This window comes from Brachyhypopomus gauderio, chromosome 7 (assembly GCF_052324685.1).
Source record: "Brachyhypopomus gauderio isolate BG-103 chromosome 7, BGAUD_0.2, whole genome shotgun sequence".
In the NCBI taxonomy this organism is placed as follows: Eukaryota; Metazoa; Chordata; class Actinopteri; order Gymnotiformes; family Hypopomidae; genus Brachyhypopomus; species Brachyhypopomus gauderio.
Genome location: NC_135217.1, coordinates 14,838,439 through 14,848,583, shown reverse-complemented (window position 1 = coordinate 14,848,583; position 10,145 = coordinate 14,838,439). Strand labels below are relative to the sequence as shown.

Sequence of the window (10,145 nt, the reverse complement as noted above, 5' to 3'; positions counted from 1 at the left end):
TAAATATATTATTAGTGGTGGGACTTTAACGTGTTAATTTCGATTAATTAATTACAGGGAAATTAACGAACTAAAAAAAAGCATTTTAACGCATTTAACGCATGAGACACTTTCGCACTGTGGAATGTTTCTCAGTGCACGAGTTCCAGACATACAGATTATATGGACGCACAATAAGATGAGCATGATGGAGATGACTGAAGAGGCTACGCTGGTGGATGGGAAATTTAAATATAAGAAACTTCCATTTGGAAGTACAAACACAAATAGTGTTATTTGCACTTTATGTAGGAAGGAGTTCGCTTATCACAGGATCACTTCCACCCTTCGTTACCAGCTCAACGCAAAACACGTTGGGGCTAACGCGCAGGTCAGTAACAATAACTTAGCTGCTAAATGTATTCCTAGTACGAGCAAACAGTGTCGCCAGTCAACACTCAACCACATGTCGGGGTTCAAATTAAGAAACAAAATGTCAAAGTCCACGTCAGACAAATTGACCAATTCACTGGCGAGATGGATTGCTGTGGACTGTAGACCGCTATCTGTCGTCGAAGGTTTAAGTAAGACGCGGCAAGTTTAAACGACTCTGCCGCTCGCGAAAGTATAAACCAGGCTTTACAAGAACTGCCGTCCAGAAAGACAATGTCGAAGAAAATCCAGCAGCTGTATGATGAGGAAAGGGAAGTAAAACAGGTTATTGTGAAGAGCGCCACAAATATGGCTCTGACTGGGGATCACTGGACCTCTGTTAGCAACAAGAATTATCTTGGTGTGAAAGCTCATATTATAGATGATGAATGGAAGATCCAGTCATTTGCTTCGAGCATGCAGAAGACCACTTCTAGGCACTATGGAGATGCCTGTGGCAGAGGCCTGGGAAATTAAAGAAAAAGTTTTAATACCATCTTAAATGGTATTAAAAAACATCTTCTGATTTACTTCAGTTCTTCTTATTCTTCCAATATCCTGAGCAAAGCTCCCAAAATAAAAAAATTTTGGTCAGAATTTCCAGTGTTCTGAAAACTGTTTGCTGCTCTGTTTTCATCTATTGGTCTGTGTAGTAGACTGGTGGAAAAATAAACAAGATGTTGAAGTTTATGTTTATGTTCATTGATTCATTCATCATTCAATCGTAAATTAATATTTCTCATGTTAAATATTAAAATGCAATTAATTCGATAATTTTTTTTTATCGCGTCCCACCCCTAATTATTATACTATTTTTAAAAATCATTAGAATTATGACCTAAAACTGCTATATTTGTTTAAAATACAATAGGTACACATTGAACTGTTATAATAATACTGATGATACTACCACCACTAATAATAAAACTATTGTAAATATTATTTTGTTAATGGTCAACATTGTTACCTTAGCTCAAGGACAGAAATGTTGCACTTTGAGCGATCCCGTTATTTAACAGTAGATGGAGTATGGATGTCATGCAGGGCTAAATGACCACTTAATTAGGGCTCCGATTAATACATTTACCTATCATTCATGAACCTAATACAAATATGTTCATTTCAATTCGGGACCATCTCCTGTGCATGCGCCTTCCCACACAAAAAAAAATTATTTAGCATTTAAGTTATGATACCTTACACTCTTTAGTTACCCTAACTATTCATATTGAGTTTTTCGGATTTCAACTATAGTTTGTGAGTTTTTAGTCTTTCAACAAGTATTGTTAAGTTAATTTAATGAAGTAAAATTTTAAAGAGTCAAATGACAGTCATATTGTGAGTTATGACTATGCCAGAGAGACCGTCATAAAGTGGCGTGAGGTAAGTGTGGAAGCAGTGAATTGTCTGTGAAGTTGAAAACCAGCCTTATAATGTTTTCTTGCACCTATACAATAAAATTATCATGTGGCTGGCTAAAAAGAGGTTGCAAAGCTACCGGCCATACCCCTATCGGCAAGTTCTGCCTTTTGTGCAGTTCCCTTAGATCAGGAGTGCCCAACCTTTTTTTAACCAAGATCTACTTTTGAAGTTGATGGCATGCCGAGTTCTACCAAGTCAAACACAAGGGCCGGGCAATAATTTAAACAAGGAACCCCCTAAAACAAGGGTATCTGCACATTTTTAAATCTCAAATTCAATGACTTTTAAGACCTTTTTAATACCTCTCACAAGAAAAAATAATACTATTACCGGGGATGCAGGTGTGTTCCACATCGTTGACGGGGGGGGGGGGGGGGGGGGGGGGGGGGCAACGAAAATTGTTGACGTTGTTGAGGCCGTATACTCCAACGCTAGGAATCTAGCACTAGGACCCTGGAGCGGTTATTTTCTGCATTAGCGCTAGATTCGGCAAAGTTCACATCGCACCAGAGCAACTGAACAACACACACTTATAATAATTTAATGCCTCCCCTCATAAAATTCCAGACATTTTAAGACATTTTTAGGCCTTGAATATGGAAAACTAAATTTAAGACATTTTAAGACTTTTTAAGGACCCGCGGGTACCCTGCCCTAATTGCAGGCACAGGTGGAGAATAAGCAGTAAATCCAACAAATGAGGAAATTATCAATGCGTCAAAAATAGGTTGTCAAAACAGAAGAATCTCACAAGAACTTCACACCATCTCTATCTCTCTTAGCCACACACACACACCCACACCAAAATTACAGAAAAGAGCAGTCAAAAAACCCAAATTAAATAAATAAAAAAAAACAAGTAATTCCACAGATTAACACACACACACACACAATAACTCTAGAAAAGATCACTTCAAAGCAGGAAGGAGGAGAAGTCCAATATTTAAGAATGCTAAACTTCACTGGGCTGTGGCACTGGCAGGGAAACCGGCAGATGGATTTAAATTCAACTGGAAAACAGATAAAAATATATGGAAGTATATGGATATGAATATGTGTAATTCAAGATAGTACCCTACTCTTCTAAGTCCAGTATATGGATATGAATAGGCCCAGTGCTTAATTTGTAAATCAAACGATGCCGGAACGCAAACACCGGCATGAGACACGGGGTCACTGAGGCCAACAATGTCACCGGATCGCACACAAAACGCAACGCTTAGGCGCACAAATGTCAAAAAAACAAGCCAATTCATATATATATAAATTACTTTTAAATTATTTACGTGTGTTTTATAAGTGTTTTAAGTGCAGAAGTGCATTTTCAAGTACTTTAGCCTAAATTCCAGCACTTTTCAAATCTGAAACAATGCAACATTAAAATTGGTCAGGTAAATGTTCCTTCCCCTGTTGTTGAGGGGTGTTTCTTTATACTAACACATATCGTTTCGGACAACACTGCACAGAATGTGACGCGCACGAGGTGTGCGGAGTCGCGCGCTACGGTCACTCGCGAAAGTATAACTAGCTTTATAGGGGAGACACGGAAAGGCATCGCTAAAAAGGAGAGCTCTTATGTGATTTAGGAAACCTGAATGTGGATCTTGTGTTTAAAAATGTCTTTTATAGAATTATTTGTTCAATTAATTAGTTCAACGCAGACAGATTTCTTCATAACTTATAATTAGTAGGCTTGAAAGTTACCGGATCGAGGCAGACAGTTCCCGGAATGCACCCTTCAAAATTAAAGAGTTCACGGACCCTGTTCTGACAGGATCCGGCTCAAATTAAGCCCTGAATAGGCCTATGCCTAGTTCAAGATGAGAATAATAAAAACACACTTCTCTAATTTAGTGGGACTTCTGGCACTGGGAGGAGTCAGCTAGCTTCTCATAATCTGGGCAGTAGGAGCTGAGCGCCAGCCTTAAACAGGCCGCGAGGTGGTCATCAGTCAATGTGGTTCTGTACTTTGACTTAATAATTTCATTATTAGTTAATTTACCTTTTCGGTTAGTAGAGCTGATTTCGCCGGGAAATCATTAGCATAGCTCTTGTAAACTGTGAGAAAATGTGAGATACCCCTCGCTGCAGAAGCAAAAGTCCAGGGGGTGGAGCTGGATCTTAGATCCAACTCCTCCCACCATCGTGTTTTTATTGGTCTGAAGTAATTGCACTACGCAGGAGGAGTTGTATCAGATCAGCCATTCCAAATCACTGTTGCCGTCCTAAATTGCTATTCTTATTTACTCACTTGCCATTCATTTGTGAACAATCACGAATTTGAAAGTAAGTTAATAATAAAGCAATTTTCATCTTGCTAATGCGAGTAACTAGTTTCCTTTGGTGATTATACTAAATTTGACTGTTAAGTTTATCTAATCTAGGTGTCTAAGTAAGTGACGGTAAAAACTGATGTTAGAAGATGAGCAGTTAGTTAAACAGAATACAGATGTATTAAATACTTATGTATGTTGTGTTCTTCATATTGGACATAAACTGTTAAATTAATTAGTGTTTGCTGTAGTTACTTATAATTTGTAATGGTTGTGCTGTTCGGCACCGCATGGACACTTCGAGGGGGATTGTTATTCAGTAGTGCGTGCATGTAACGGCCATGATCCTCATTAACCAGTTCACTGAAAAACTTCACAACTAATATAATGCTATTTATATTTTTCCATCCATCTATGCATATCATGGTTTTGAAAAAAGGACATACAGTTTCAGTTGTGCAGTGCACTACATGTTGCAGTAAATACCACTGTCCATTCTGCACACCTGAAGTGTACCATCCTAACGAAAAAAGTAATTTTATTAAAAGGTAAAAAAAAAAATAAAATAGTACATATTTAAGAAATGTACTGTACTTTATTATGTTGGCAATCACAGATCATTATTCCTGTCCACTTTTACGTTTTCTTGTAATAAAAAAAACGTGCATTGTGTTATTTAAATAACATTTTGATCTTTAAACGGTAAAAGTCTTAAGGGTGAATTTATTGGATTTATATTTCCTGGTTGGAAAACGTAAGCGACACGTAGGAGGAGTTGGATTAGATGCAGCTCTGCCCCTGACCAAAATAAACTATGGACGGTGGGAGGAGTTGGATCTAGATCCAGCTCCACCCCCTGGACTTTTGCTTCTGCAGCGATGGGTACTTGGGAAATGTCGCTCCAAATTCCCCTTCTTCGGTATGGCCACAGTAGCAATACAGATCAGACACGCCGACTTTGAATTTGAATCCCTCGGGATGAAAGTGATAATTTTTAGCTTTTTGGCTTCCGCCATTATCTCTTCAGCTGCCACCATTCTGGCTTCTTCGTCTTCGCGCTTTAGAGTCCCTGGTTACAACCTAGCAACCGTGGCAAACCATACCCAGCATTCATCAGAAAAGCAGAAAAGGTTGTGTAAATAATTATTTTTGTATCTTATTATTATGAAAATACATACTGGCCTCTCATGAACGATGGTTTGACGATAAGTTTGATTAGTGTTTTTTTTTTGTCAGAGCCTTAAATACATGGTTACATGGTAACACTTCTCGCGATCGACTGAAACTCTGCCCGCGATCGACTGGTTGGGCACCCCTGCCTTATGCCAAGCGCAGACTACACGACTTTTTTGTCCCTCACGATGTTCACTATGTCAGATTAGCAGTTATATTCGTTTCATGTCGTACTCGAGGAACTGGCAACACTACACGTTAGTTACCGACCAAACATCGTCCTCGTCCCGGCGTGAGTTCGTAGATCATCGCGCGGGGGTGGGGCATAGAAGCTGACAATAATGGCTACAGAAGCACTTTGCGTGGTGGTAGCACTTTTGTGCTCAGAAAAGCACAAAAAAAGAGGAAAGGGCGACTGTGGGCTCGTTCCTGGGTGACCCAAAGAGGACATCACGGGCTTTGTGTACTCCAGAGAGAACTTGAGGTATGGTAAAGATGTAGCTATTTAGGTTTCTACTTGTAGCTACTTGACTTTTAACTTTACTTAGAAATACGACCAAAAATGGAAATATCCAAGGTACTGCTCTAAACTATGCTGACTCGTAAGAAATAATAATAAAAAATCATGCACCCCCTACCGAGAAGGTGTGCTTTTCTTGATGGGGGTGCTGATTTCGCCACAACACCTGTGATCGGTCTCAACCTTTTCAAACCGTGCAACTAGTGCATTTGGTAAGGAAGCTTAGGTTTGAACCTCTCCAACTGTAATGTACTTAGTAAATAAACAGTGTTGCGAATAACGCCGTTAAAAATAATGGCATTAGGTAACGTCGTCATTTTGTCAGTAACGGGATAATATAATTAGTTACTTTTCCTGTCGTTACAACGCCGTTTACGTTACTGGTCATTAAAAGCAGTGCGTTACTATATATTGATATACTAACAGTAATGCGAGCGGACCGCTGCCCAGGCTAGTGAGAAGTAACAGATCTCGATAGGTCACAGTTCTCGGTGTAACGCCTGTTTAACTTAACAAGTCAGTAAGCGATTGGCTAAGGCAGCGTTATGGTAGCCAATCAGAGCCGGTGTTTTTACACACGCGCCGAAGCACGCGAGTGACACGACACAAACGGAGAAGAGGCCGAAATGGCGTCAGGTGCAAGCCGAAGAAAACTAGAACTTTCAAGGCGATATAAACATTATTTAAGAAAATACTTGAAGTTCCTGAATGTCTACCAGACTGGGTATTTGATTTATTTAATTAAGAATAGAGGTTTTATTGTTAAGTTTACTTCTGTTGTAAACAAACCAGTTGTCTCAGGTTGAGAGAATTTAATTTAATTTCATAGATGTAAATGCACTTTATATAGTGTAACTGTTTTTTTTTTTTTTCTTCAAAGATTTGGGATTTTAAAGGATTTTATCCTGCACTGGTCTGTGGATGTGCAATAAATATCAAAAGTTAAACAATTTTCTGATCTACTCATTTCAACTGACTATGAAAACTGCTTTTAAAAAAAACTTAATTAATTGGCATATAACCTTTTTTAATTGTAACGCAAATAGTTACTTTCCCTGGTAAAGAGTTACTTTTATTATAGAGTAATTCAGTTACTAACTCAGTTACTTTTTTGAACAAGTAGTGAGTAACTACACCTAATTACTTTTTTAAAGTAACATTCCCAACACTGTAAATAAATATATTAAAAAGGCACCACATTAAAACATGCTACCTGCAGAAGTCTAGGTGTAACGTAGCTCGCGCTACGGAGCGAGGAGACGGACACAATCGCTGAGAGGAGCGAGATTTATTAAAGGGAATACCATACTCGTCGTCAGAAAGCCAGGCAGGGTCGATCACAGGAGGGCAGTCCGAATAACAGAGGTACACAGGCATACTGAACACGACGGGGGAACACAGACAAACTCACGAGCAAGATGAATACAGTTAACAGAAAGCATAAACCGACAGCATGAACAAATGGATAGACAAAATCACGGATGACACGACTGGGGAATGACGGGACTTATATACATAGAACCAAACTAGGGACAGGTGGTGACAATGACACAGGGGCGTGGTAACAAACAAGGAATCAAAATAAACGAGCAGGGCGGGACAAACAGGCAGGGAACACAGACATGAGGGAACCCAGAGTGACCGCTATGAGAGGGGGCATTGCCCTACGTGACACTAGGTATGATGTTTGGAAAGCCTAAAGCCCTGTATATGGATAAAAGTAAAGTAATACTTGTGATTAGAATGTTATTATTTAATTGTTTATTATTATTGCTGTCGCCCAGCATTGCTGTCTTGGCATACACACAAGTTATGTTGATCAGTCATTCACAACTAGTAAATGTACAATCTACATCATAAGGCTGCGAGAGCAAGGCTTGATTCCTTTACCATGAAGGGTCACATTTTAAAAACATGTCATATTTTATTTCATAATACAGAGCATTCCTATTGTTGAATTATGATTGACAATTATCTAGAATCGATATCTAATCAAGTCAGAAAACAAATCAAATAGTGACCTTGTGAATCTGAGTCAGCTTGACTAGGGAACTCAGTGGTGATAGTCCTATGAAAAAGGTCACTTTGGTATTTTTTTGTATAAAATATATATATTTTTGTCCAAATATTATATTGATGTTGTTATCCTATAGTACAATGATAGGAGGGCATTCCGTGATCTTCTCAGGATGGATGTTGGATTTCAACTACCTACTTGGAAAGGTGGAGCCACATATCTTGAAGAAGGACACAAAAATGAGGAGGGCCATCGGTGCTAGACAGCGTCTGTCAGTCACACTTCGTTTCCTTGCTACTGGTAAATATAGTCAATTTAAGAACATTGATTAAAATAAAATATTTCATTTCAAACACATAATAACTTGCTAATCTCTGTAGGAGAATCCTTTAGGTCTCTGAGCTTCCAGTACCGAATTGGCTGAACTACTATCAGTGAGATATTAATGGACACCTGTGTAGCCCTGTATGAAACCTTAAAGGAAAACTATTTAAAGGTATGACATATGCTCTAAATAAAAGTTTGAGTTTTGAGTGAATGCATGAAATTATAGAAATATTTATGTTTATTACAGTCTTCACATTTATATAAGTTGTTTTCTTTCAAATTAAGAACAGTCATATGCCCAATGTTAAAGAAATGCACTAAAGGAAGCACTATCTCTGTGCCTCATACAAATTTTGCCATACCATTCATATTTAAATTTTACAAGCAGTCATTTATTTAACCTTTTCCATTAACATACAAATTTCACTTTAACTCACTTTGGCTTTGTTGTGTTATTTATTTTAACTGAATAAGTATTTTGGTTTTGAGGTTTTGTGATTGAAACATTTTGTGATGAGAAAGTTTTGTGTTTATACAGTATGTTGCTATTATCTACTTAAAATATGAATGCCAAGTTTTGGTGCTTTTAAACTAAAAGTGGTTTGATCTTGTTGAAAAAAATCTCTATACAATGATAAATGATTCACTGTTGAAGATCATGTTACAGTTACTGTTATAGCTCAATTGTGTGGGACTTTGTGAAAAAAAGATAATATTTTTAATTATTATTTTTTTCCCCAGACACCCACAACAGAAGCAGAGTGGCGAGAAGTGACAAGAGCTTTTCAAGAAAAGTGGCAGTTCCCTCACTGCCTAGGTGCCATTAATGGCAAACACATCTACATCCAGCCGCCTGCTAACTCTGGAAGTACCTATCATAATTATAAATCCAGGTTTTCAGTGGTTCTCATGGCAGTAGTTGACGCAAATTACTAATTTATATATGCCAGTGTTGGTACACAGGGAAGAGTGTCAGATGCAGGACTCTTTGGACAGTCAGACCTACGCTTTGCCACGGACAGAGATCTGCTGAATGTTCCTTGTCCAGAGCCAATGCCAGATACCAACATAAAATGCCATATATGTTTGTTGGCGATGAAGCATGATAAAGTGACGGTAATCACACTTGCTGCTCTCACTGTTCACAATTTTCTCAGGGACAGGGCATCAGAGGTCTACCTTCCCCCTGCTTTTGTGGATACAGAGGATGAGAACCATAGAATCATTCATGGAGCATGGCGAAGGAATGGAGAACTCCCTTCTGTAACAGCAAGCAGGGCACGTAATGCTACAATACTAGCAAAAGAACAGCGAGATGAGTTGAAGGCATACTTTCTGTCACCAGCTGGAGCAGTTCCATGGCAGGAAAATATGATCTAGTCATTAACATAATTTCTGAAACCTTGAGTTTCATGAAACTACCATATGGACATTGTTAAGAGATTTTTTTATTTTATTGCTACTTTTTTTAAGAGAGAGTTAATTAGCTTGTTTTTTAAGGCACTTTTCTTGTAGCGTGCTAAATGGTTAACAAATACATTCCTGGTGGGTGTTAAATGCAAAGAAAACACCAAAAACATTTATTCACGGTTGTAAAAATTGTAAAAAAAAAAAAAAGACATTAAACACAGTCTTGAAATTGTATCTCTTGAGTCATTTATAGAACATTTTAAAAGTTTTTTTTGCAACTTGTAAGACAAATATAAAAGTATCTCAATATTGAACTAATTACTAAAATAACTCATTACTAAAATTTTGAGCACATAAAATATGGCCAATAGGCTTCAAATGGCAAATATGGCTCAGCAGCTTTTGTAAACATAAAACACGGCCAATAGGCTTCAAATGGCAAATATGGCTCAGCAGCTTTTGTAAACATAAAACACGGCCAATAGCCTTCAAATGGCAAATATGGCTCAGCAGCTTTTATAAACATAAAACACGGCCAATAGCCTTCAAATGGCAAATATGGCTCAGCAGCTTTATCACTAATTTGTAATCA

The 10,145-nt window shown here is 38.1% G+C and overlaps 1 long non-coding RNA gene across 1 annotated transcript; it reads left to right on the top strand.

The window, feature by feature from the left end:
• Nucleotides 1–271: 271 nt before the first annotated feature.
• Nucleotides 272–8,968, top strand: LOC143518213 (uncharacterized). The gene is made up of 4 exons (XR_013132088.1): nucleotides 272–370; nucleotides 7,988–8,116; nucleotides 8,197–8,312; nucleotides 8,885–8,968. It is a non-coding gene; the product is annotated as an uncharacterized LOC143518213 (long non-coding RNA).
• Nucleotides 8,969–10,145: the final 1,177 nt, after the last annotated feature.